The sequence below is a fragment of the Balaenoptera borealis genome (genome assembly GCF_965194805.1).
Source record: "Balaenoptera borealis genome assembly, chromosome: 4".
Classification (NCBI taxonomy): Eukaryota; Metazoa; Chordata; class Mammalia; order Artiodactyla; family Balaenopteridae; genus Balaenoptera; species Balaenoptera borealis.
Genome location: NC_138861.1, coordinates 125,463,260 through 125,484,641, shown reverse-complemented (window position 1 = coordinate 125,484,641; position 21,382 = coordinate 125,463,260). Strand labels below are relative to the sequence as shown.

The window sequence follows — 21,382 nt, the reverse complement described above, 5'->3', positions numbered from 1 at the left end:
CATGTAAGTACAGAGTTTTACCAAAAGAGAAAATTTGTTTTCGTTAATTTATTAGCTTTTATTCCTGCAGGAGAAAAGGAAGTGGTTTTAATAAGTTAACTTATAAAGCAATGTGGAGGGCTTTAGTACTCAGTGGTAGAAATATTGGGAAATGCCAAAGAGAGAGACTCATTAATACACCCCATAGAACTGGGGCGTAACAACCACTATCTCCATATTTATGCTTCTCATCATCCCAACACCTGACCTCTAACTAAAAGTGAAACAAGGTTACAGTAATTAGTTTTTAATTGAGACCGCATTTTAAAAAATGAAACTTTGTTAAGGGAAAAGAGGAAGAAAAGTGCTTAAAGAATATGGTGTCTTCCTGTGGAAGAAGTCCAGTTTTCCCAAAGGAGAGCAGTAAAACTGGTGGTCTAAGAACTGAAGGAGAATGTTATTGGTGAGGCAGGAAAGTGAGTCAGGAATGAAAGGAGGAAATGTCCGTCCGCCAGAGACTTCTTCAGCGTGAAAGTGTAGGCATTTAAAAAGGGATTAATTCCTGTATAGTTGCAAGTGAAATTCCAAGATACCTAGTATTAAATTGTCCTTTCTATATGAGAATTAGTTTCTTTTCTTTAGAAAAGAGTCTTGCACAGTTAGTCCTGAGGAGGCTAAGGGGAAAAAGTAGAGAAGATAAAGGGGAGCTATTTATATTCAATCCTCCCAGCTCCGGGGACACAGAGGGAGGTCTGTGCCTCTATTACTGTCACAGATTGTGATTACTAAAAGCAAGAAGACTGAGAAAGATCCACCGAGAACAATCTGTGGTCTTAAGGGAGGGCTCTTTTAGGGAAAACATTCATGGGAGATAGTGAAAGAATGTCTTTTGATTGTCCCAAAAATGTATCCAGGGGTTCCCCTGAGTCGGGCCTCAAGAAACTCCTGGGAGAAATAGAGTTTTCCAAGATGTATGCGTGAGTGTGCATGTGTCCTGCATTCTTTCCTGGACCTGGGGCACACTTTATCAAGGATCTTAGCCTAATTGGGGAAATACAGAAAAGGAAGTTAGGGCACTGCAATACAGAAAAATGAAAGTTAACTTTATTGGGATAAAAAAGAAATGGGAAACATTCTGCTTCTATTGTTTAAATCATTGCTAAGTTGGCAAAAAACAAAACAAACTAAAAAGCCAAGACCTGAATTGTGAACAATAAGCAAACATAAAACTAGAGTTACAGCTTTGCAGGATATAAGACTAAATCTGGGGTCAGAGGCAATGTGTAAGAGCCAGTTCTCAGATGCCTGCATTAACTAGGACCCATGTAGCATGCTAAAATGCTTCCCATCGGTGCCCATTCACTCCCAGTCAAAAGAAAACCTAAAGTGCTCTTGGAATAAATTTAGTTTCTTAGCAATGCCACAAATTGGGTATAATCTAATATATAGTACCAGTGTAAAAAAATAGATATATCTACCATTTAAGAATATGCCTTATAAATGAGTTTCAGCAAAATCTATAGATTTAGATCTTTAAAGACTTTAGATTTTGGAATTATATAAAGAATGTAAGAAAGCTAAATCCAATCACTTAAAGATAGAATTAAAATAAGCAAGCAAAAAGAGAATTGTCAATTGGAGCACGGAAGTGAAGAAATAAATCAGAATAGAGGGCAGAAAGACGGTGTGATAGAAATATGACGTGAGCTTAGCAATATGGAGGATAAGCAGGGAGATGGGACCTAGGATTGGGAGGAGCACATGGTGAACTTCAAAGTCATCATTGATGTTCTAGCTTTTACACTTGAGGGTTCACAAAGGTTCATGATAATATTATTATCACAGAATATTCAATCTGTAACAGCACAGTATTCTCTCTCTTTCTTGCTTGCTCTCTTGCCTCCTCTCTCCTTCAATCATTATAATAAAGCAAGAAGGCGTAGACATTCTTTTTAAGGAATCTTAAGATTGTTCATTGTTAAATGCATTCTTAGAATATATGTGTAAGACAAAGGAAGAAAAATGACCGTAAAATATTAAAAGTTAAGCCAAAAATTTAATTCTGCAGAAGGTGGTTTAATTTTCTTGATTTTTCATTGATTTATTTCACAAGAATTTATTGAATACCTACAGTAGCCAGACAGTATTCTAATTACTCGATATACAAAAGTAAATGGAACAAGTCCCTAGAAGATTACCTTCTAGGTTAAAAAAAAAAGAGAGGGACAATATAAAAAAGATGAAAAAATGTATAACGAGCTATAAGAGAGTGTAAGTCTTATAGAGAATAAATAATTATAAAATGAATTGGGTATTGGGAGGGTATATTAGTCTGCTCAGGCTGCCATAACAAAATACTGAAGACTGGGTCCTTAAAGAACAGAAATTTATTTCCCACAGTTCAGAAGGTTGAAAGTCCGAGATGAAGGGGTCAGCAAGGTAGGTTTTATTCAGAGGCCTTTTCTCTTTGTTTATAGGCAGTCACCATCTCTCTGTGTGCTCACATGGCCTCTTTTTTGAGCACTTGCTAAGGGAGAGAGAGGGGGAATGCTCTCTGGTGTCTCGTCCTATAAAGTCACTAATTTCATCATGAGAGTACCACCCTCATGATCTCATCTAACCCTACTTACCTCTCAAAGGTGCCATCTTTAAATATCATCACATTGGGGGGCAGGGGGAGGGTTAGCATTTCAACATAGAAATTTAGGGGAGATACAAACATTCAGTCCATAACAGAGGGGGACATCAGTAATGTTACTTTAGGAAAAATGAGTCCTCTGGTTCTTTCAGGATTCAACCAGATGTCAAATAATATATTACCAGATATTATTTCTCAATTCCACCATAGAAAAAGTATATTTACTCTAACATGTTAGAAATAAATATTTTTCTTTATTTCTTTATTATGTTCAGAATGCTTAGCAAACCTAATGACGGTATCTTCCAAAAATGCCTCATCATAAAAATAAATATATTGATATATATATATATAAAAATATATATACAAACATTCATTTTTCTTTATGTTTTCATTTTAAAATGAGGAAGAAAAGAGTACAGTTAAATTTAATATGAATATATATGTTTTACTTCATCACACCTATGATTCTTATGAAGCTGTCATGACATCTGAGATTTGTATATCTATTTACTATAATTTACTAAGTCATCAAGAGTTACACAGAAATCAGTGATAAAGTAGACTGAAATCAAATTGTAATAGATGTTCCCTATTTAAAGTTTTATAATACTTACCATAAAATGCTGCTTACAGCACAGAAATATGTTTTTCAGATAATGACATTGAAAAGAAATAAGAGAAAAAAATTTGGCTAAGATGATGTTACTTGTGTGGTTGTATTAGATTTTGGATTTCCTTTAATTTCAAATTTCAGATTTGGTGTTCAAGGACCTTGAAGTCCAGGCAAGGAGAGGCCAAATAGTCTCCTGCTTCAGAATGTAACTAAATCCTCTAAAAAATAGAAGGTGCCATCCCATGATCTTAGATCAGGAAAAATAAGACAGAGAACAAGACACCAAAAAGGTAGATGAAAGTAACTTGTCAGCATATAGGCAGCCAAGAGTGGATTCACTCTCCCTTGCCTAGATCTTACCAGCAGGATTAGTTCTATTTTTTTTCTCCCTGACAAGAACATTTCTCTTCAGTTCAGAGAATCCTAATGTTTGCAACAGTAAAAGAGCAGGGCAGAAGGGACTTTTTTTTAAGAAAAGTTTTTCCTAATTTTTAAAATGTATGTGCTGTTGAAGCGTGATTAATCCCTAAGAGAGCACTTCTTTTTGTGGCATCATAAACAAATCAATTAGGTAAGTACATTATCTTGATAATAGACCTGGCTACCACTTATTGGGCACTTGGTATGTACTAGACACAGCGTCACATATTTTAAATGCATTTGCATTTAATTTTCTCAAAAATTCAATGTGTAAATATTATTATTCTCATTTTGAAGGTTATGAACCAAACAATTCAAGATTTAGGGGTGTTAATTATAATGCGCAAGATCACATCGCTAATAGTGCAGTTGAAATTCAAATGCATTTTCAAAAAACCAACTTTATTTTGGGGACATTTTAAGTTTATAGAAAAATTGAGCAGAAAATTCTCTCCCAGTTACCACTATTAACTTTTTCATTAGAATGGTATATTTGCTATAATTGATGAGTTAATATATTACTAACTAAAATCCATAGTTTACATTAGGGTTCACTGTGTTGTACATTCTGTGGGTTTTGACAAATGTATAATGAAATATGCCCATCATTATAGTATCATATAGCCTAGTTTTACTACACTAAAATCCTGTGTGTCCCACCAATGCATACTTCCTTCCTTCCCCTGGAATTCCTGGCAACCACCTAAGTTTTTTACTGTCTCCATAGTTTTGCCTTCTCCAGAATTTTATGTCGTTGGAATCATACAGTATATACCCTGTTCAGATTGGCTTCTTTCACTTAGCGGTATACATTTAAAGTTCCCGCATGTATTTTCATGGCTTAATAGTTCATTTCCTTTTAGCAATGAATAACATTTCATTCTCTGGATGTATTACAGTTTACTTATTTATTCATCTATAGAAGGACTCTTAGTGCTTCCAAATGTTGGCAGACATGCATAAAATTGTTATAAACATCCATGTGCAGGATTTTCTGTTGACGTAAGTTTTTAGTTCATGTGGGTAAAAACCAAGGAGCATGATTACTGAATCATATGGAGTTTGTTTAGTTTTGTAAGAAACTGCCAAACTGTCTTCCAAAGTGGCTATGCCATTTTGCACACCCATCAGCAATGAATGGGAGTTCCTATTGCTCCACATTTTCACCAGCATTTGGTGTTATCAGTGTTTTGTATTTCGGCCCTTCTAATAGATGTATATCTCATTGTTTTAATATGCGACTCCCTAATGACATGTGACCTTGATGATTTTTCAGATGCTTATTTGCCTTCTGTCTATGTTTTTTGGTAAGCTCCCTGTTCAGATCTTTTGTCTATTTCTTAATTTGGTTGTTTGTTTTCTTATTGTTGAATTTTAAGAGTTTTCTGTATAGTTTAGATACTAGTCTTTTATCAGGTATATGTTTTGCAAATATTTCTTTCTCAGATTTTGTCTTGACTTATTCTTAACAGTGTCTTTTGCACAGAAGTTTTAAATTTTAATATAAGTCCAAGTTACCGATTTTTTCATTCATGGTTGTGTTTTTGGTTTGTCTAAAAAGTCATCACCCAACACAAAGTCACATAGATTTTCCAAATATACTTTCGTTAATGAATCTATAGATTAAAAATGTAAATAAGTTATTTCTATCCGTCTTGAATTTTTTTTAATTTAGTTTTTATGTGCTGTTTCTCTTTGAAGTTTATATTATATATTTTAGGCTGAATTGAGAAATTTGAGCGTGTATAAAATCTGCTACAGATGATGTGAAAATATTTCAACTAAAATTTTGGGAACATTCCTACCAAAATATCAGAAATGTAGTTTATATTGAAGGACTAAGAAAACACATAAAAGAATAGAGAAGATTCAAAAGAAATATGTTAAAATATTATGATTTTCTTTCTCTAGAGCTATGTTTACCAATCTATATGAACTGGTGTTTTCCTGGTATATTTCAATCCAGGGTGTGCATTAGGAAGAATATCACCTTCCCAGACTCTCCTGGCTTGGAATAGCCTAAGCTATCTGTAAGTACATTTCTGACAAACACTTGGAGAGTTGATCCTAGCTGGAGGGTTGATCCCAGCATATACATTGAAGTTTTGGGATGTTCACAATTGTCTGTGAAAGTTCACAACTCCTACAATACAAAGGAAAAATAATTAAAACTTCAGTCCCCGGCTTCCCTGGTGGCGCAGTGGTTAAGAATCCACCTGCCAATGCAGGGGACACAGGTTCGAGCCCTGATCTGGGAAGAACCCACATGCCATGAAGCAACTAAGCCCGTGTGCCCCAACTACTGAACCTGCACTCTAGAGCCCATGAGCCACAACTACTGAGCCTGTGTGCCACAACTACTGAAGCCCGCATGCCTAGAGCCCGTGCTCCGCAACAAGAGAGGCCACTGCAGTGAGAAGCCTGCACATGGCAAGGAAGAGTAGCCCCCACTCGCCGCAACTAGAGAAAGCCCGTGCACAGCAACGAAGACCCAATGCAGCCAAAAATAAAGTTAAAAAAACAAAAAACAAAAAAACTTCAGTCCCTACTGTATCTTATATATGGCGTAGATATTCCATCACCTTCCCCAAAAGATAAACAACTCAATTCCAGTGAAAACTGTGTTCAAAAAAACTGAAAAAGAGGTGATGACTTATGGAGGTGGTTCCTCATAAGGAGAAACTGATTTTTTTCTCGTAATGAATATGTATTATTCAATTACCAAACTGTTCTGAACAAAACAATAGCTATGAGATAATTACGTACTTGTGGTTTTGCAATACAGTTTGAAATGTCCTCTAGGTTCTCAAATAATTTTCTCTGTAAGAAGAAACAGACTTATCTAGTGTTCAAGTCCAAAGCACTCTTCAAATACTACATGCTGTACCATTTAGAATTTATGTAATATTAAGGGATCTTACTGAGCTGGAAAATAGAGAGATGCTCTTTTTTTCCAATTTGTTCTTCACTCATTTTCCAGTCTAGTAGCAAAATACTGCTCGGAAAGTGAAAGTCAGTAAAAATGCTGTAGGCTGTTCATGGTTTCCATTGGGAAGAACTAGTAGAAATACTTGAAAAAATTTATAAAGTTCTGAGGCAAGGGCATCTTGGTGTCAAAAGTAAAATCTTTTTTAAACTGCTTTTGCAAAGTAACTGTAAATATGCTCTCTCCAGATTGAAAACATGTGAGATACGTTGCATAAATTGATTGAAAAAGCACAATATTATGCAAATTTTTCTAAATTAAGTTCATGGTTCAGTGATCTAAGCACCCCACCAAAAAATTAAAAGACGTTCTAAGGAATTCTGAATCTAATGATATATCAGTGAATAACTGCTGGATAGGGCCTTGGACAAGTCAGATAATCTTTCTAGGATCTACATTTCTTTACAGCTCAATTTCTTTTCAGCTATAGCCATGCTCTGACTTAATGAAACGGAATTAAGTGAACATCTTAGTGAGCAATTCTAGGGAGTGGGAAAGTGTGCTTCTCAAACAAAGCATACTTTGTTTGGAGAGAGGGACTCTTGGCCCCTCCCCATCTCCCCTGTAGTACAGCCATCTACTGCAGACAACTAGGCAGCTCTCTTCTCCAGACCCAGAACATACTCCAGTCAGGGTATCAGGACAATCAATTCAAAAAGCACTCTGCATTACTTGGTACTGAGATACTTAGGGACTGCGTAAGTTATTTTTCTGAAAGAAACTATTTTATTGAATAAAGCTGAATTAAGTAGTATGTCATTGATAGAAAGAGTTAAAATAGCTAGGAAAACCACTTAATTTATACTTACGGGGCAACTTGCATTAAACAAAGATCAACATTTTAAAAAGTCATATGTTTTAACACAGTCTCCAGTCTGCATTTTTCTACACGGTTTATATACTGCAGTGTATTTTTGTAAGTTGAAGTAGGTTGAAGGGTATTAATCTTTTTGTTTGTTTTGATTTGTTGTAATTTGTTAAGTCAAGGTTTTCTTTTAATGCATATTTCTTGTGACATAATTAAACATAAATGTGAATAACAGTGATTCCAATTTCAGAACCGTTTGGTCATCAATCCAAACCTCAAGCTTATATCCCTATATAATCACTCACCAAATAAAGAAAAACAACAAAAGGAAACCTGTTTCTATGAAAACAAAATGAAGTACAGTACAACACACCTTAAGTTATCTTTACCCAGTTTAAGTTACTGTTTTCCACCACCTCCTATAAGACTGAGGAGACAGGTCACATACTGATCTTGGATGTATGTACAGTTCTACTGATAGAGCTTAAATGCCATTCTGTGAATTAGCTAAGACTTATTAACAACCCCTCTTTCTGCCTATATAGAGCAATTATATATGATACTATTAGCGGTATCAATTAAGACAGATAAAGTAATAGCCTAATTGAATGCATGAGGAATCTAATGGCTTTGCTTTCCTTGATAATGGATTGCACTCTATCCTGAAGTACAATAAGCCAGACACAGGATCAATAGAATTTTATGCTTAGGAAAACTACTAGCCTGAAAGATGCCAATACCTAATTTAGGACTCATCATACAGATTTTTAACTTAATGAAAATATGCATAAAATTAAACAGTTATTTCTGAAACCAAAGTTCATGTCATTTCATCCCCAAACACTGAAGCTTTAATTTTTTTTATTTCTATGTATGAATAGTCCATCTTATAGCTGTAATATTCAATTCAAAACTTTTGTTTTGTGTCTTGCTCTTTATGACGTTTTTTTAGTTTCTATAAAGTGAACTTGGGCATGGGCAAGTCAATGCACCAACATTCCAATAGTTGCATAACTCAATTACCCATAAAAATATCTGAGGAAAAATGTGAAGTTATTGTAACTTGCCTGAGCACTCCCCTGGTGAAAGTTAAACTTATTTTGGTGGAGAAACAAACTGTATTTTGCAGAGCTTGTGAGAATATAGTGTCTCATATCAATCACAGCCTTGCATTCAAGTATAAAGCAGCCTTGGGAAAGCTTCGGGCTTCTAGGTATTTTCCAATATTCTTGATAGAGGCAATTCTGGGAAAGCAGAAGGGATGACAAAAGGAATTCAAGTGAAATTTATGTAAGGCAACGCACTGAGATGAAGCTAGAGGTTTTTAAGCAACTGTAGAGTGAACGAGCTTTGCCGCAGTCCAAACTTTAACGAAAGCTTTGTAAAACTCATAAGCTTTGCTTCGTTTTTTTTTGTTTGTTTTGTTTTTAAATTTTGTAGGCTGGAAGTTTGAGATCAGGGCGCCAGCAAGGTTGCATTTCAGTGAGGACCCTCTTTTTTTTTTTTTTAAACTTTGGGTTTATTTATTTATTTATTTATTTATTTATTTATTTATTTATTTATTTTTGGCTGTGCTGGGTCTTCGTTTCTGTGCGAGGGCTTTCTCTAGTTGCGGCAAGCGGGGGCCACTCTTCATCGCGGTGCGCGGGCCTCTCATTATCGCAGCTTTGCTTCTTATACTTCTCTCATCATCTCAGTGAATAACAGGATACACCAGCATGGTAGTGATTGCACAGGAAAGAAAGATAAGAGGCTCCTTGTGAGGATAGGTTTTATTAAGCAGTCACAGTCCACATGTGTACCAAATAATGACATGGAGACTTTTGGTCTCCAAGCACAGAACCAGTGCTCTCACTTAGTATACTATAATTTAAATTTAGATACTCATATTGTAGTGGAATGTGGGGTAATGGGCATAGTCAAACACAATTAGCTGGGAGTGAAAATTGGTACAAACTTTCTGGAGAGCAATTTGGTACCATGTACTAACATGCAAAGTGCACACAATTGTTGACACAGCTATTCTATTGTAATTACTTTATGCGATTTACTTTTATATATTCATAAAAGTTTTCCAAGATGTATTATAATGTAGATTAGCTTGAAATAGCAAAATTAGGATACAGTTGAAATGCTAATAAATTAACAGTGATTAAGTAAACTATGGTACATGTACATGAGGTATATCTGCATGTGCTGATATGGAATATATATTCAAAATATATTGTTATAATTAAAAACTGAAGTACAGACAAGATATAGTGTATGATCCCATTGTAAAAATAAAAGTTATGAGCAGAAGATAAAAAATAGAGGGTGGGGGACTTCCCTGGCAGTCCAGTGGTTAAGACTTCGCCTTCCAATGCAGGAGGTGCAGGTTCGATCCCTGGTCAGGGAGCTAAGATCTCACATGCCTCACGGCCAAAAAAACCAAAAAGCATAAAAAAAACAGAAACAATATTGTAACAAATTCAATAAAGACTTTAAAAATGGTCCACATCAAAAAAAAAAAAAAAAAAAAAAAAGAGGGTGGGAAGATGTGGCTTATTTTTCTGGAGATAGATGCAGGAATCATTTAAAGCAAGTGAACTTTATTGCTAAGGATTATATTCTCTTCTGGTTACCTTTTTAATCACATCAATATGCAACTTTTTAACAATATTACAATATTCTCATGGGATTGTGGGCTAGTATTTCTAATGTACACATTTTTTTGAAAAAGAAAATAATATATAAGTATTCATAAAGTAGCTATGTTAAGATAAATGTTTATTTTCACATAATGTGATAAAATAGATTTTTATCTATTTAGTATGTTTTGGTAACAAACCCATCTTTAATTATGTAAGCATCTTTGTGAGCATGATTCTTACCTAGTTTAGAAAATTTCAATCCTGAGATATTTGACCATTGTGAGTCTTTGAAAAACAGAAAATAAATCCTTGTTTATCAAAACTACAATAATAACTATTAGGATTATTTTGTTAAATAATTTTAATAAAAGTCAATGCATAACATTGTTATACTAATCAAATAATCATTTGGACCCCTACATATTGTAAAATATGTAGTATTATAAAATGGATTTAAAGATATATAGGTCAAATGCATTTTGAAATTACTATAAAATTATTAGTAGTAATTTTGAATATTAAATCCATAAAAAACATTAAATGAAATGATGATACTACTACCAAAAATAAATATTTAAGCATTTATTGAGCTGGCAATCAGACAGTGAGCTACGCACTTTAAATACAACACTGTGGAACTAAGATGGAAAACATTCTCAAAGCAACCTGGTAGAAAGAAAAACTAGAACTTTAAGAATAAGAGATGCTAAAATTAAAATAGGGATTAAAACCTCATGGAATTAGTGTGCTTTTCATTAGTGACATGTTCTGCATCTGTTAGCAATATATCATGTTTATTGAGGTTCTATCAGCACATGAGGCAAGCAGCATAGAGGACAGTCTTTGATAAATAGTTGACTAGCATTTCTGAATCATCAAGTCTATCAGGCAGAGTACATTACAGACAGTGTTTCACACAGTTAAATCCTCAATTAGAATCTGAAAATCATCTCTGCTACCCTAACGTGGAAGATTTAATGCTTTCATAATGGAATAAGTTTTTATATTCTTTGCCTTTCCTCTTTTATCATATCCTAATAAAAAAAACCTTACTTGATCATTGAGATTAGCCTTCCTTGTATTTCAAAATATAATAGTGCCATTTTTAGAACTAGAATATGTATTTGGAAAACTCTATTAACTGTGTTGACCTACCTGCTTTAATTTGTCAGACTGATAATATAAAGCTTAAGTGAGTATTTTAATTTCATAGAAATTTTAATAAAAATATTATCAGAAATTTAATCTTGATAGAAAAAAAAGTCTCCTTGTAAAAAGATATTTTATTGCTGAGCACCCAGTACAAAGGATGATACACAGAATAATTATATAAGAGCAATTTTGTTCCCCTGTTATAGCACTTAAGCACATAACACATATATAAAAATGCTCTTTTTACATAAGAAGTTCTTATTTAATGTTTAAGGAAATTTAAAATATATGGCAAACCATAAATAAATAAAAATTTAAAAATTACTCTTCAATCCATTCTAAAAGTCCTATGAATTTTTAGCATTAATCTTGACAGAAGAAAAATCCTTCAATATTAACTAAAAGTTTTGCAACAATCTGAGGAGTGTTTATTCAAGAAATATGGCTGAATCTCAGAATAGTGATCTTCATGGCATTTTAACCTGCCCTAATTCTATCTTTCTGTCCCCAACTCTGTGATAGCCTTAAAAACCAAGACCTCCCAACAATAACTTTGAAAACCAGTTGTCAAGCAGTCCCTTAAAGGGGCAGAACAAGTTTGGAGCTCCACAAAAGCTCTACCCTCAGATTTTTTTCACTGTTTTACCTATCCAGCAGCTTGCTGAAAAGCTTCCTTCTCAGGACTTGTCTTTATTTCATCTGGTTCAGAGCTTACTCTGTGCAGAAATCTTATTCCAAAAGCATTTGCTGAAAACAATAAGTGGCAATTGTTTAATATCACAGCTGCCTGAGGCATCTTTACCAGCTGGGGCTGTCAAGAGACTGACCAAAAAACTTAAAAGGAAAATCATGGGAATCAGATATCCATAGGACATTCTGAAAAGATAAGGCAAATTCTAGGGAATATCTAAAGGGCCATGTATATACAGAGGGTATTGCACTTACCCAGGAAAGACTTGTAAAGCCTTAATTTAATATCTCTAGCCAACTTTATCTCAATGCAAGCAGAAAATGAAATATAAGACAGAAATAAAAGCTGCCTGCTGGAGTATTGAAGACATAGCCAAACACACACACACAGCCCCTTATCAAAGACCGGAAGTCTTATTAATTCAAGGTATTTAAGGAGATCTCTGTCTAATAATTATGTGACCATTAAGCTAATCAGACGGAGACTTCAGTGACCACATATGACAAAGTATAAAGATTTAAAGACTAGTTCAGAAGTCTCTAAATAAACAAACAACAAGAATAACAATGATAATCCCTGGGTGAGATAATGCGATGGGGAAGTATCTGATTTTCAGAATTGCTACATTGCATTTTTCATACATGTATCTGTTCCAAAAATGTATAAAGGACACTCACAAGCCAGAAATAGCAAAAAAAAAAAAAAAAAAAAAAAGAACATAAATAGACGTCCTCTAAATAAGATATAGAAATGGCCAATAAGTACATGAAATGTACTCAATATCATTAGCCACCAGGGAAATTCAAACTGAAACAAGATACTGTTTACATGCACTGGCATGACTATAATTAAAAAGACAAATAATAAAATGGGTTGGTGGTATTGTGGAGAAATTTGAAGCCTTATGCATTCTTAATGGGAATACAAAATGGTTCAGCCTCTTTGGAAAATAGTTTGACAGTTCTTCAAAAAAAAAAATAAACATAATTATCATATGATCCAAATACTCCGTTTCTAGATAAGAGAATTGAAAGAATATGTTCACACACACACACACAGCTTGCATGTAAATATTCGTAGCAATATTATTCATAATAGCCAAAAGTTAAAACAACTCATATGTTCATCAACTGATGAAAAGATAAATAAAATGTGATATATCAATAAATCGATTTTTTTGGACATAAAAAGGAATGAGAATGGTATTAGAAACCGAAATCTAGATATCAGGAGTGCTCATCATTATTGAATTGTTGCTATTTATTCTTTCAATACACAGAGCTTGGAAATATATGTAACATGTTGTGCATGTGTGTGTGTATGTGTGTGTGTACATACACATTTATTTCTATTATCTCTATACCTATACCTATAGCAATATACTAAAATCCTTAAGTTCAGGCAAATATCTTCAATGTCAGTCCAGTACTACAGGGTTCATTTCAGTTTATTCTCTTCTCTTATTTGTAACTCTTTTATCCAAAAGTGAGAAATCCGTCTCCTATAATTATCTATTATTTATACTTACTTGATCAATGACTAAAACGATGTTGTATAGGTGGCAGCCATCCACCCACCAATCCCAGCATAAAGATATTTCCCACTTCACTTTTGTTCTAACATCATTGCTGGGCCACTACTATCTTCACCTCCTGCCCAAATGACCTCTTCACCCAAATGATGCTTCAACCCAGCATGACATGCTGCCAACACATCCTCCCTACCCACAGAGCACCTTCTTACTCTACACAAACTTCAACACTGTTCAGCTTTAAACACCCCCATGGTTCCATCTTTCTCACCATACTGGTGTTGCCTTATCCCATGCCAGGCCTTCATTGTCACCTTGCTTCATAATTGCTTTCCTCACCCCACTTGGGCTCCAATGTCCTACTGTAGGACTCCTACATACCATAGATGCCTTTCTCACACTCCTTGATCTCTGACACACAAGACTGGTCATTCTCCCACCCAAACGTTCCCCTCACCCTGCTTTGGCTCTGAAATTTCCCTGCAGATCCATCACTGCTCCCCCACCTACTGAATGGCTATTCTCCTTACTCTGTTCCAGCTAAGACAGTCCCCACTGGGTCACCATAGCTGTCCCTCACTCTTCTCACATGATAGACATCTTCCTTGATCTCCGTAAAACAGACTTAATCTATAAGGAAGGGAAGGGAAAAAAATGGAAGGAGAGGTGAACAAAAAGGCAAGTAAGAAGAAGAGCTATAACTTCCTTACCAAATTTTCACCATATATTTGGAACATCTTATTATGTTTATAAACATGTGTCAACATATTTTAAATATTTTTATAATATTCTGACATATTGACCTATAATAATTTAGTAATTTTCCAATTTGAGGTATGTATTTATTTCCAATTATTTTTCACAATTAGAATTTCAAAGAGGTCAAATAATTGTATTGTTTTTAGAGCTTTAAATTGTTTTCCTGAACTTTTGGGGTTATTTGTATTTCACCACCTGTATGTAAGAAAACATTTTCTCCTTGTCTTCGCTTGACATTTTGGTTTGGGACATTATTTATTGTATAATATGAGAGATAAAATGTAGCATCTCATTTTATTTTGTCTTTGGTTACTAGCAGGATTTGTTATTGTTTTATATGCATATTTATCATTTGCATTTTTAGTCTTGTGAATTTATTGTGTATATCCCCAAATCATCTTCCCTATTTTGTTTTATTCTATTCATTAATTTTCATGTGTTCCTTAGACAAGATAGATAGGTAAATAGGGTTATAAGATTAACAAATGCTTAACTTTTTCCTACCCATGTTTAGTGTGAATATTTTCTGAATTCAGTTTTTGCCATTTCTATAAGGCTTTGGTTATAAAAATATTTTATTTTTTAAGTAAATATTTAAAAGTAATATATTTTATGATTTATATCTGTGATTTAAATTTCTAAAATCCTTCCTTATCATATGAACTTATATAGACATATATATATTACCTAAAGTTTTTCTAGTTCTTTTATCATTTCTTTTCAAAATATAATTCTTATTGATCTAAAATCATTTTGGCATTGAGTACAAGTAATTATTCATAAAGCATTTATCAATTAATGAATTACTTAAATTGCAAAACACTGAGGCGTATTTCTACTATATTTCATTTGTCAATTTCTATGCCAGTTTAATGTGTTATTATAATGCATATTAATATGCTATAGAAAAAATCCTCTTCCATTAATTTTTTCAGAATTTTCTGGTATTCTTATGCATTTACTTTACAGAAGAATTTTAGAATGATTTAGTCATTAAAATATTGTACTCACAACTTGATTGGTATTGTGCTAAATATGCATATCGATTTTGGGAGGATGTATGATTATCCTCTGTAAGACATTCAGCCAAAATTTCACTTGTGGCCTTCAATTTTTATTACTTTTTAAATTTGTAAATCCTGTGGATTTCTTATTAAATTCAGCCCTTGTTTTATGTTTTTGGTTACTTTGATAATAGACATTTTTCCTTTTTAGTTTTTACCACATTTTTCTTAGCATATCAAAAAGACATTGATTTTTTTGTACTCCTTTTGCAATGCTACAAGTCATCTTAAATTCTAAAAATTCTCATGTTTTTTCAGTCAGATATATAAATGTCTATTTTAAAGTGAAAATATGCTTGGTATATATGATTTTTCTTTTGTTTGGTAACCTACATTTTTAAAAAATTATTTCATTATTGACTAAATAATATGTAGTATTTTGCATAATTTTATCACAAATAAAAGTGATCTTTTCACTTCTGAGTATATTTAAAAAAAAACTTTTTAAGTGCATTCTCTTTACTAGTAATAATCTATCTTACAGAAGAACAAACTTCATGATTTCCCTAGTTTTCAACATTTGGTTAATATCCTTTTGTTTCTTTTCTCTTTAGCTATTGAAATAATTATGTAGAAGATAGCAGTGAAGATTGTATCTTTAAAGTTAGATAATTCTGAGCATGAAACCCAGAGCAATAATTTACTTGTTGTGTGATAGACACATTCTTCAATTAAGGATATTAAGAAGGAAGTACCCAATAGGATGCTTGAAAAGATTAAATGAGGTCGTGCATGTAATGTGCTTAGCAGCATGCCTGCCATGTAGTAAATGCTAAATTAAATACATACACATACAGGAAAAGACAAGAAAAAAGTGAAGACCACATGGGGACAGCTTCCTAGAAGTTAAATTAAGGAGTAAAACTTCATAAACATATTTAAGGAATTGAAATATTACTTTAAAAACAAAACTGTTTGAGATAATTTAAAATGTTTTTTGATGTAATGCAGTTATAAGAAATAATGCAGAGAGATTCTGAGAAATCTCTACCCAGTTTCCTCTAATGGTGATATCTTTCAAACTATAGTACAGTATCACAAAAAGTATATTGACATAGATTCAGTTGAGATACAGAGCATTTCCTTCACCACAAGGACCCCTCCCATTATCCTTTTTGGCTATACACAAATTATTCCCCACATGTCTGTCAACCGTTAATCTGTTTTTCATTTCATACTTTTGTAATTTTAAAATAAATGGAACAATAAAGTATGCAGCCTGTATTAAAGCCTCATTGACTTTTTTCACTCAACATAATTCTCTAGAAGTTCATCCAAGTTGTTGCAAACATCAATAGTCTGTTCCTTTTTTAATTGCTGAGTAGTATTCCATGGTATGAATGTAGCACAAGTTGTTTATTCACCCATTGAAGATCATCTGGGTTGTTACCTGTTTGGGGATATTACAAATAAAGCTTCTAAAAATATTCATGTACAGGTTTTTAAGTGAACATAACTTTTCATTTCTCTGGTATAAATGTCTAGAAATGCAACTTTTGTGTTATATAGTAACTACATGTTTAGCCTTATAATAAACTGTCAAACCATTTTTCAGAGGAACATAGTCCCATCACCAAAACATGATTGATTTATTTTCTCCACCTCCTTTAGAGCATTTGATATTGTCATTATTTTTTATTTTAGCTATTCTGATAGGTTTGTAGTAATATCTCATTGCAGTATTATTTGTACTTCACTAGTGATTGGTGATATAGGGCATGCTTTTATGTATTTATTTGTATTTGTGTATTTTCTGCAGTGAATATCCAAACATTTTCTTCTTTGGTTGCTACGAAAAGTTCTATAGTTTTGCATTTTAAGTCCATGATCCATTTTTTTTTTTTAAACATCTTTATTGAAGTATAATTGCCTTACAATGGTGTGTTAGCTTCTGCTTTATAACAAAGTTAATCAGTTATACATATACAATATGTTCCCATATCTCCTCCCTCTTGCGTCTCCCTTCCACCCTCCCTATCCCACCCCTCTAGGTGGTCACAAAGCACCGAGCTGATCTCCCTGTGCTATGCGGCTGCTTCCCACTAGCTATCTGTTTTACATTTGGTAGTGAATATATGTCCATGACACTCTCTCACCCTGTCACATCTCACCCCACCCCCTCCCCATATCCTCAAGTCCATTCTCTAGTAGGTCTGTGTCTTTATTCCCGTCTTGCCACTAGGTTCTTCATGGCCTTTTTTTTTTTTTTTTTTCTTAGATTCCGTATATATGTGTTAGCATACTGTATTTGTTTTTCTCTTTCTGACTTACTTCACTCTGTATGACAGACTCTAACTCCATCCACCTCATTACAAATACCTCCATTTCATTTCTTTTTATGGCTGAGTAATATTCCATTGTATATATGTGCCACATCTTCTTTATCCATTCATCTGTCGATGGACATTTAGGTTGCTTCCATGTCCTGGCTATTGTAAATAGAGCTGCAATGAACATTTTGGTACATGACTCTTTTTGAACTATGGTTTTCTCAGGGTATATGCCCAGTAGTGGGATTGCTGGATCTTATGGTAGTTCTATTTGTAGTTTTTTAAGGAACCTCCATACTGTTCTCCATAGTGGCTGTATCAATTTACATTCCCACCAACAGTGCAAGAGAGTTCCCTTTCCTCCACACCCTCTCCAGCATTTATTGTTTCTAGATTTTTTGATGATGGCCATTCTGACCAGTGTGAGATGATATCTCATTGTAGTTTTGATTTGCATTTCTCTAATGATTAATGATGTTGAGCATTCTTTCATGTGTCTGTAGGCCATCTGTATATCTTCTTTGGAGAAATGTCTATTTAGGTCTTCTGCCCATTTTTGGATTGGGTTGTTCGTTTTTTTGTTATTGAGCTGCATGAGCTGCTTGTAAATCTTGGAGATTAATCCTTTGTCAGTTGCTTCATTTGCAAATATTTTCTCCCATTCTGATGGTTGTCTTTTGGTCTTGTTTATGGTTTCCTTTGCTGTGCAAAAGCTTTTAAGTTTCATTAGGTCCCATTTGTTTATTTGTGTTCTTATTTCCATTTCTCTGGGAGCTGGGTCAAAAAGAATCTTGCTGTGATGTATGTCATAGAGTGTTCTGCCTATGTTTTCCTCTAAGAGTTTGATAGTGTCTGGTCTTACACTTAGGTCTTTAATCCATTTTGAGTTTATTTTTGTGCATGGTGTCAGGGAGTGTTCTAATTTCATACTTTTACATGTATCTGTCCAATTTTCCCAGCACCACTTATTGAAGAGGCTGTCTTTTCTCCACTGTATATGCTTGCCTCCTTTATCAAAGATAAGGTGACCATATGTGCGTGGGTTTATCTCTGGGCTTTCTATCCTGTTCCATTGATCTATATTTCTGTTTTTGTGCCAGTACCAAACTGTCTTGATTATTGAAGCTTTGTAATATAGTCTGAAGTCAGGGAGCCTGATTCCCCCAGCTCCATTTTTCGTTCTCAAGATTGCTTTGGCTATTCGGGGTCTTTTGTGTTTCCATACAAATTGTGAAATTTTTTGTTCTAGTTCTGTGAAAAATGCCAGTGGTAGTTTGATAGGGATTGCATTGAATCTGTAGATTGCTTTGGGTAGTAGAGTCATTTTCACGATGTTGATTCTTCCAATCCAGGAACATGGTATATCTCTCCATCTATTTGTATCATCTTTAATTTCTTTCATCAGTGTCTTATAATTTTCTGCATACAGGTCTTTTGTCTCCTTAGGTAGATTTATTCCTAGATATTTTATTCTTTTTGTTGCAATGGTAAATGGGAGTGTTTTCTTAATTTCACTTTCAGATTTTTCGTCATTAGTGTAGAGAAATGCAAGAGATTTCTGTGCATTAATTTTGTATCCTGCTACTTTACCAAATTCATTGATTAGCTCTAGGTGTTTTCTGGTAGCATCTTTAGGATTCTCTATGTATAGTATCATGTCATCTGCAAACAGTGACAGCTTTACTTCTTCTTTTCCGATTTGGATTCCTTTTATTTCTTTGTCTTCTCTGATTGCTGTGGCTAACACTTCCAAAACTATGTTGAATAATAGTGGTGAGAGTGGGCAACCTTGTCTTGTTCCTGATCTTAGTGGAAATGGTTTCAGTTTTTCACCATTGAGGACAATGTTGGCTGTGGGTTTGTCATATATGGCCTTTATTATGTTGAGGAAAGTTCCCTCTATGCCTACTTTCTGCAGGGCTTTTATCATAAATGGGTGTTGAATTTTGTCGAAAGCTTTCTCTGCATCTATTGAGATGATCATATGGTTTTTTTCCTTCAATTTGTTAATATGGTGTATCACGTTGATTGATTTGCGTATATTGAAGAATCCTTGCATTCCTGGGATAAACCCCACTTGATCATGGTGTATGATCCTTTTAATGTGCTGTTGGATTCTGTTTGCGAGTATTTTGTTGAGGATTTTTGCATCTATGTTCATCAGTGATATTGGCCTGTAGTTTTCTTTCTTTGTGACATCTTTGTCTGGTTTTGGTATCAGGGTGATGGTGGCCTCATAGAATGAGTTTGGGAGTGTTCCTCCCTCTGCAATATTTTGGAAGAGTTTGAGAAGGATAGGTGTTAGCTCTTCTCTAAATGTTTGATAGAATTCACCTGTGAAGCCATCTGGTCCTGGGCTTTTGTTTGTTGGAAGGTTTTTGAGTTAATTTTTTATAAGGTGTGAGGTTTATGTCAAGGTTCTTTTTTTTCTTCTTCTTTTTTTTTTTTTTTTTTTGCCTATAGATGTCCAATTTGTTCTAGCACCATTGTTCAAAAGAGTATCCTTTCTCCAATGAATTGTTTTTACATATTTGTCAGAAATCATTTGGTTTTCTTCCCACTGGACCCCTCTGGCAGTACCCTGGTAGGGAAATCAGAGCACAGCCTGCTCTGCCAGAGAAGGGTTGCTTTATTCCAGCTGATAGGGGTGGGAATATATTCTCCCTCCTTGAGTCATGGACACTACCAGGCAGGGGAATTGGAGTACTGTCTGCTTCTGCCAGGTGGGGGATGGACAGCCCCCTGAAGATGTGTGAGGGGGGTGGTTTCCATTGGTATTAGTTTGGAGAAGGACGGGTATTGGCAAAAAGGTTTCCTGTCCTTAGGCCATCATTATCCTAGGCATAGGCTTCTTGGAGATTTTTGCCTGTGTCTGTTGGCAGTTCCTGACTGGGGACTTCTGCAGCTTTCTGTCTGGGATATATGGGAGGCAATAATTCCAAGGAATTCATCACCAATATTGTTTATCCTCATCCTACTCATTCATGTTACTGTCTTTTCATTCTGTATTTTAGAAACATGTCTCAACTTTATCCTTTATATATTTGATTGGACTCTCTGCAGTGTTAATTCTGTTTACCTGGCTTCTATGTGGATAATTTTTTTTGTTTTTTATCCCTCCAATATTTTTTCCTGGGTCCTCTTCTTTTTTTTTTAAGAAATTCACGTTCATTTATTTATTTATTTATTTATTTATTTATGACTGTGTTGGGTCTTCGTTTCTGTGCAAGGGCTTTCTCTAATTGCGGCAAGTGGGGACCACTCTTCATCGCGGTGCGCGGGCCTCTCACCATCGCGGCCTCTCTTGTTGCGGAGCACAGGCTCCAGATGCGCAGGCTCAGTAGTTGTGGCTCACGGGCCCAGTTGCTCCGTGGCATGTGGGATCTTCCCAGACCAGGGCTCGAACCCGTGTCCCCTGCATTGGCAGGAAGATTCTCAACCACTGCGCCACCAGGGAAGCCCTGGGTCCTCTTCTTATCAGTTAATTTACTTCTCTCTTTCTTGCTTCAGCACATTATGTTGTTTATTCATTATTCCTTACCTTGTTTAGTAGAGGTCATATCTTTAGTCCTACTTGGGAACATAGAACAGATTATATACATATACACAGAATTTTTTCTTCATTATTAAAGTGCTGTTCTTTTTAGTTTTCAATATAATATTTCCTTTCAAATGTCAGCATTACTTATAAGCCCAATTTTTGATATTTTTCTAAATGACCAAAAGTTTACTGTTTGTCACCAGGCATGGTGCCTGGTCTTATCCATTGCTTGGTTTTAGAATCCTTCCGTCTAGTCTTTAGTTTCTGTTGCCTCTAGCAGAGAAGCATTAATGT

The 21,382-nt window shown here is 34.5% G+C and overlaps 1 protein-coding gene across 3 annotated transcripts in view; it reads left to right on the top strand.

Moving 5' to 3' along the window:
* The window catches only part of LOC309627547 (bifunctional heparan sulfate N-deacetylase/N-sulfotransferase 4), an 865,109-nt gene that overhangs the window by 386,779 nt on the left and 456,948 nt on the right, over nt 1–21,382 (top strand). The window lies entirely within an intron of this gene.